The sequence below is a fragment of the Nicotiana attenuata genome, unplaced genomic scaffold, assembly GCF_001879085.1.
Source record: "Nicotiana attenuata strain UT unplaced genomic scaffold, NIATTr2, whole genome shotgun sequence".
NCBI classification, from domain to species: Eukaryota; Viridiplantae; Streptophyta; class Magnoliopsida; order Solanales; family Solanaceae; genus Nicotiana; species Nicotiana attenuata.
Genome location: NW_017671029.1, coordinates 68,170 through 74,682, shown reverse-complemented (window position 1 = coordinate 74,682; position 6,513 = coordinate 68,170). Strand labels below are relative to the sequence as shown.

The 6,513-nt window shown below is 31.5% G+C and overlaps 1 long non-coding RNA gene across 3 annotated transcripts; it reads left to right on the top strand.

The window, feature by feature from the left end:
• The first annotated feature begins 1,834 nt into the window (after positions 1-1,834).
• Positions 1,835-5,921, top strand: LOC109205370. 3 transcript variants are annotated; one of them, XR_002064659.1, is made up of 5 exons: positions 1,835-2,703; positions 3,408-3,487; positions 4,436-4,472; positions 4,603-4,689; positions 5,720-5,921. It is a non-coding gene; the product is annotated as an uncharacterized LOC109205370 (long non-coding RNA). The 3 variants fall into 3 exon arrangements; XR_002064658.1 differs by having other exon boundaries at positions 4,436-4,507; XR_002064657.1 differs by lacking the exon at positions 4,436-4,472.
• Positions 5,922-6,513: the final 592 nt, after the last annotated feature.

Here is a 6,513-nt window from a genome sequence, read left to right as displayed (position 1 = left end):
AATCCGCATATCCTTAAAACCACTTACAGATTTAATTGATATCTGATTTTAAGGGTAAACAATCATCCAGATCATTTTTGAGTTAATCCTTTGATGACACTTTTTCTTTAAAATTTGATGGCACGGGGATGACCCATTAGAATAATTTTTTGTAACTAGGTGCCTTTCAATTGTGCTAATTGATAATTTATACCAACATCGATAATGCTCAATTGAGCTATTGCAATATTCCTTTAGAGCTGTAGAAAACTAAGATTATGTATTTGTATGGATATAATCTCTAGATCTCCTTCTATTTTCTTCGCCAAAGCATGGGCACTACTTACTAGAATTTCGAATTAAAAGTAGAAGCAATCAACTACAAAATGACAACTTAATGGTGGATAAGAACCATTTTTATGAGTCCAACATAAATTCCTTGAACTTACGCCATGTCCCTGTATGTTTTCTGGTAGCAAAACATCTGGACGCTACATTTGTTACCAAGAATTGAGCATCCTGCGACACGTAGCTTTCGAATCTACTCACGAGTTTTATTTCGTAAATAGACAAAAGAATTATGGGAACAAGCAAAGATTGGAATGAGTAACAGCTTCTTGCCGAGTTAGTTAAGTGACGGTAATAACTTCCAGCAATTTTCACATTGGAATATTTAACTTGTATAATTAGCAGATAATATTCCTCTGTCTCATATTATTTGTCATAATTTTCTTGTACATATTCCTTAAGAAAAATTAATTAGGATGAGTTTTGACTACTTTACCCTTATTTATGTCTTAAGGTTTAATCTTTCTTCATTGGTATTTGAACAAAGTTAGGTTTTGTAGTTTTCAAGGATAATTATTACTAAGGGTAAAAAAGAAAAAAATAATTAATTTTATCTCGAACTTCTAAAGTGACAAATAGTTTAAGATAACTATTTTTAGTAACCACGATTGTTAATATAAGACGGAGGGAGTATATCTTATTTTTTTGGAAAATTAATTTTACTTTTTATAAACATCTATAGTTGTTTTCTTAGAGATTTGATAGGGTAAAAAAAATTAATATTGTCTGTGTATAGCTGTTAAATTCCTTCACATTTATGTTAATGGATTTGAGGCAAATAATTTTGGTTTTGTTTAGACCACATTCTGTTTGCTTGGTCAGAAATTTGTGTATTATGGATGGTAGTTTAGCAATAACGGTTTATAGAATTTATGTAGTCGAAGTCAACAAAAAGCCATCATTTCGGCCTAAAATTCGATGAGTGGAAGAAAACAGTATTAAATTTATGAACCAAAAGTTCTTCATCAGTCGTCACCCTTGTCCTAAAAGACGACCATAATTTTGGATAACAATTATAAATTGGAAGTTTGATTCGCCATTTTAATGTGAAAGAATATATTATTAAACCAAATACTTATTTCATTTTGTCCTTTATCTCATTGTTCAAAATTTTGCAGTCAACTTTCACAAAGACGCACCGGGTACAACTAGTTCTATAATATATAGAGTCGATAGGCTATCATTGGAGGTGATTTTAAGATTATGGAACTAACACTGCAGGGAAAAATATGTTTACAAATATAGCTCCATAAGGTTCTTCGTATAAAAACAGAGTTAATTTTATGGATAATCATTTAGCTTTGTGTTCATTATCCAGAAGTCACATTTTTTTTGTTACGTAAAAGTCATTCAACTTTGTATATTACTCAAAAGTCACTTTTGTTTCTTTTGTTACACAAAAAATATTTTACTATGCTTTAGTTATCTTAATCCTCCCATTTACTATATAATATATTTTTACCTAGGCATTACTTTTAATTAAAAAAACTTAACATATATTATTTTTTTATTTTTATAATATAAAGTTAGTTTTCAAGATATATAGGTAGCATTACTAAATTTGTCAGTAACATTACAATGTTCTTAACTATGCCCAATGAAATATTTCTTATAAAAATTAAAATCAAAGCTCACGGATTTATCAGCCCAACCATATTCGTTAATCCAATAAATAAATACCCATATTTAGCACACTGAAATATTAGATTAACATTTTCACAGAAATAATATTAACAAATAAATCTTTAAAAAACTTAATATTAAACACACATATCTTTGATTTTTTTTTTAAAATTTTTTACAGACTATAAAAACTACATTTGTTAAATAAATCTATTTGCACTACAACAAATTTGGTCTAAGGCCACACTAACTTTAGCCAACGCTCGGAAAGCATTGTCAAAAACATCTATGGGAACGCTTATAAAGGGGTGGCCTAGTTTAGACCACACTTGTTAAGAGTTCTCTTTGAATATATAGACAACGCATTTTAAGTGTTGTCAACTCAAAGAACATTTGGCAGCACATACTCACCTATATTACAACGTTTTTAGAGCGTCCCATTTCTTAATCATAAAAGCAACCCTTTATAAGGGTGCTCTAAACTTTTCCAATAAAATTTTTCATTAGAAGTTTCCCTCCATTATTGTTCCTAATGAAATATTTGGGAGGGAATTTAAGAAAAAATGAAATATTTTCTCCTATTTTCTAAAAGAAAAAACGATAGTACAATAAATATTTGCCAATTTTTTATCCCACACCTCCGTCGACTTGCTGGTGTTGAAGAAATTTCCATTTTTACTGCCGCATCTTCCACCACTTCTGTTGCTGCTTTATCGCTGCTTCCACATTAATGATTGGTTAAGTCTTAAAATGGTAACCTCCTGCCCCTTTATTTTCAGTTGTTTCCAGTTTAGGGTTTTGAATACTTTGATTAAGGCTTTAATTAGGGTTTTGGTTCTTCCCACCCACCTTGATAGTATCTCCATTGTCGTCAAATACCCAAAGACTTACTCGCGGAGCACTCATCCATGTAATTTTTTCTCTAATTGCTAATATTACCACTAATACTTCAATACCCACTTCCACTACTTTGATTTTGCTCACTCCTTTTCTTCCTCTTATTGTTTGTTCTCTACCTTAGTGAGTTTTTCTTTTTCTTTTCCAAAAGTTAAGGCTTGCTCTTGCAAGCTCACAATTTTTCTCCAAATTTTGTGAATGATTCAGAACTCTGTTGTCCATATCATGCTTGTGACTGTAGGAGTTGGACTATTTAAGTAGGTTGGTAATTTGTTTTCGGCCCTAAGTCTTTGGTCATATTTTTTAGAATCTAGAGATGTTCTTTGTTTTTTAAATACTGACATAGATAAATTATCAATAAACTTTGTACTAATGTTGGTTATTCTAGATAGAAAGAATCCTTTTGTGCTATTGTTCAAGGATTTGCCAGTGGTGGGTGCTTAGAATAGGCTATGGTTTGTTATTTTCGTAAATTGTACTGTTCAACTTCATGGTTAATTTTACACTTTTGTAGCCTTCAGTTTTTAAGCTGACATGTTTATATCATTGTTTTATTCTAGTGGTGCAGTACTCGAATTGCATCTTGGAGAGCTGAACTAGGTCTACCTAAACTGAATGTTGGAATTATTTAGTTGTGGAGGTAAAAATGTCTTGCTTCTTTAAATTGTTGTTGCTTGACCAAGATCTTGCTTCATCCCCAATTCTTACATAGCAAATTCAATGGGTCGAAGCCGATTTTGTTCTGTTGAAATTGGCAAAAAAGATAGCCCATTCTTACATAGCTTCTTGCAGTAATATTTATTAATGTTTGAACTGATTGACATTTTTTCGTAGTTAAAAGATTATCTAATTGCAAGAAGAATCGGGTGTTGTATTTTTTCCTTTCCACCTATACTTGTACTAAAAACTAGTTATTACCATGTGACAATCATCCAAGATCAATACTTCTGTTGTAGGGAAGGAGTTGGCTATTATCTATGATGTGGTATCTTCTTAAGACCTCTTAGTAATTTCTTGTATCTGGCATTATATATTGCAAAAGGACGTAAAGCTCGTACTAATAGATTTCAAAGGATAGATAAAATTAAACCTATACAGGAGTCATCTGCTATTCTAGAAACTACTATACAACATGTTTTGAAGATTTCTCCAGGCATGCGCATTATACATATACAGCCTGCCTCGATGTTATTGAAGAGCATTTCTGGAGGATATACTAGAGTTTTGATGGTGAATTTTATATATGGCACACCTTAAAGTTCTGTCTTAATTAGCATGCAAAAGTGTTTAGTCAAATCTACAGGTGCAGGTGCAGGTGCAGGTGCAGGTGCAGGATTATGTATTTGCACATGCTTAATCATTTTTATGGTCCTTTACTTAGCAGATCACAAGAAATCAATTGCACCATTATACATAATATTTTATTGTCTTTTAGAATTTTTGAGTAGACATTTCAACAAATTAGTCCAAACTCAGTTATTATACCTTGACAATCTAAGTTCTGGTCAAACAAAGGAAGTAGAATTAAAGCGGAAGGGGTATGCTGTTTTCTTATCGATATAAATTTGTTTCCAACTGTCTTTTACAGGATTGCATAGTAGTTTCACTTGGATTTGCTACATGAGGTCCTAGCATTTTCATCTCTACTGTTTTCTTTGTGGTAGTTTTGATTGTCTTTTGAATATTTATTTATAAGATTTTCCTGTCTAGTTTATTTTGTTAGTTATAAAGTTAATGTCTTGTGGCTATTTGTAGGAGGACAAGGTTTTCAGAGAATTAGTAATCTCAAAATTGGCTAGAGGTCTGCTCCATATAGATTTTGATGAACGTACAACATCAAAGGTACAATTGATAACCCAAACATATATATGTCATGAGATTCACAATTACATGTTAGAAAGGAATAATTTCCACGTGCATCAAAATACGAAACCAATATGAAAGATTTTAAAGTACTTATATGACAGGGACATGGTTCTTAATATATATTTTAACTATCTGATTAGGTGTTGAGATGTCATGTAAACGTGTTAGCCTATGCCAACATTGTCTTCATCTAAAGATGAAGCTAATATTCTTTTTGGTACTGCGAGATATGTTATGGAATTTTAGTACATTATTTCTATTTGGAGGTGCTTTTGAACAAGATTTTAATGTCGAACTATTGTAAAATTGATAAGGTTGAGTTGGTAGAAACAGAGAGTAAGTTGAAACTTGTAAATGTTAATGATAGAATAATTTATTGATTCTTTTAGCCATTACATATTGCATGATACATAGTTCGCGAAGTTGTATCTTTTTTTACATTCTCATTGAAGATATGAAAGTTTATGTATATGTAATTTACTCTTAAATCTGATTATCATCAATTTTGGATTATAAAGTCGTACTCGTCAAACCCATTATTTTCTTGGATCTTTCTTTATCTGTAACAGCACCGTCCTATCAGCTGTTAATTTGGATATGTCTTTCTATATTGGACATGATCGAGTGAATGTATACTTGTGTTCCGGTAATGGACACAACTGAATGAAATTTGAAAGTATCTTCTTTTTTCCTTCTATTTTTTGATATGTATTTTTCACAGAAGTACAAAAGAAAGTGTCGATGATAATGCAAAATACAAAAGAAACTGTTGATGCCAATGCACACAAAAACTACTAATGAGAAAATTGATAAATATTGAGAAGTATTATAGTGTACCCTTACTAGTTTAGGTTAGGCTCAAGTCTTATACTTAAAACATACATCTTTTCTTAGAATAGTGCTTGGTATTTAAATTTTCAAGGGACAACTCTGTTATATTGCTCTAAGTTTGCACTTGCATACTATTGATTTCTATCTAGTTACTAGTTTTATTTTAAATGTGCAGGAAAGTCTTGGTGAGCAGTTGGAAATGGTGGCCAAACGACAATTTGACTGAATGGAATGTAATCATCAAGACTTTGGGCAATTATGATTTTTGTTATTCCTGATACTATAATAATACATTTGCTTTTTATAAAGTTAATTAATTGCTAGCATGCCCCTTGATACAAGATTCTTTATTCGTTGATGTATTACACGAGATTTATTCCTTGTTTGAAGTTCATTGCAAGTTTATGCATTTGGATTATTCTTTTATTATCTACTAGTTCATTAGGTGCTTGAGATCTTTATACTTAAATTTGATTATAAGATATGTACAAAATATAATTCACTGACCGCAGAAGTATGGCAACAGGGATTAGCAAAATTTGTGGCCTATATGGTAGCAAAACCTATACTTTACAAGTGTTACTTTTTGGAGCCACGCTTGAGAAGTGTAGCCTAAAGAGTAACGATGGTCACGCTTTTAATGGGTTGTTGCAGTACCTAAAAGTGTTGCCGTAGAGGGGATTACAAGTGTGGCTCTTGTTACACTTTTGGCCGCATTTTTCAAGTGTGGCTTCTAAAACGACACTTGAAAAGTGTTGCCTTAGGGCAAAGGTTACACTCGTTTAGGCCACCCCTCAAAAAACGTTGCCTTAGGTCAAAAGTGTGGCCTTTTATTAAAGGCCACAATTTTTGATAGTTAAGGCCACACTTTTTAGGTGTAGTGAAAGGCCTAAAATGTTGTAGTGTTGTATTATTTTAAATAAATATTAAATAATAATTTTTTTTGTTTTTTATATTTTAAAATATGTT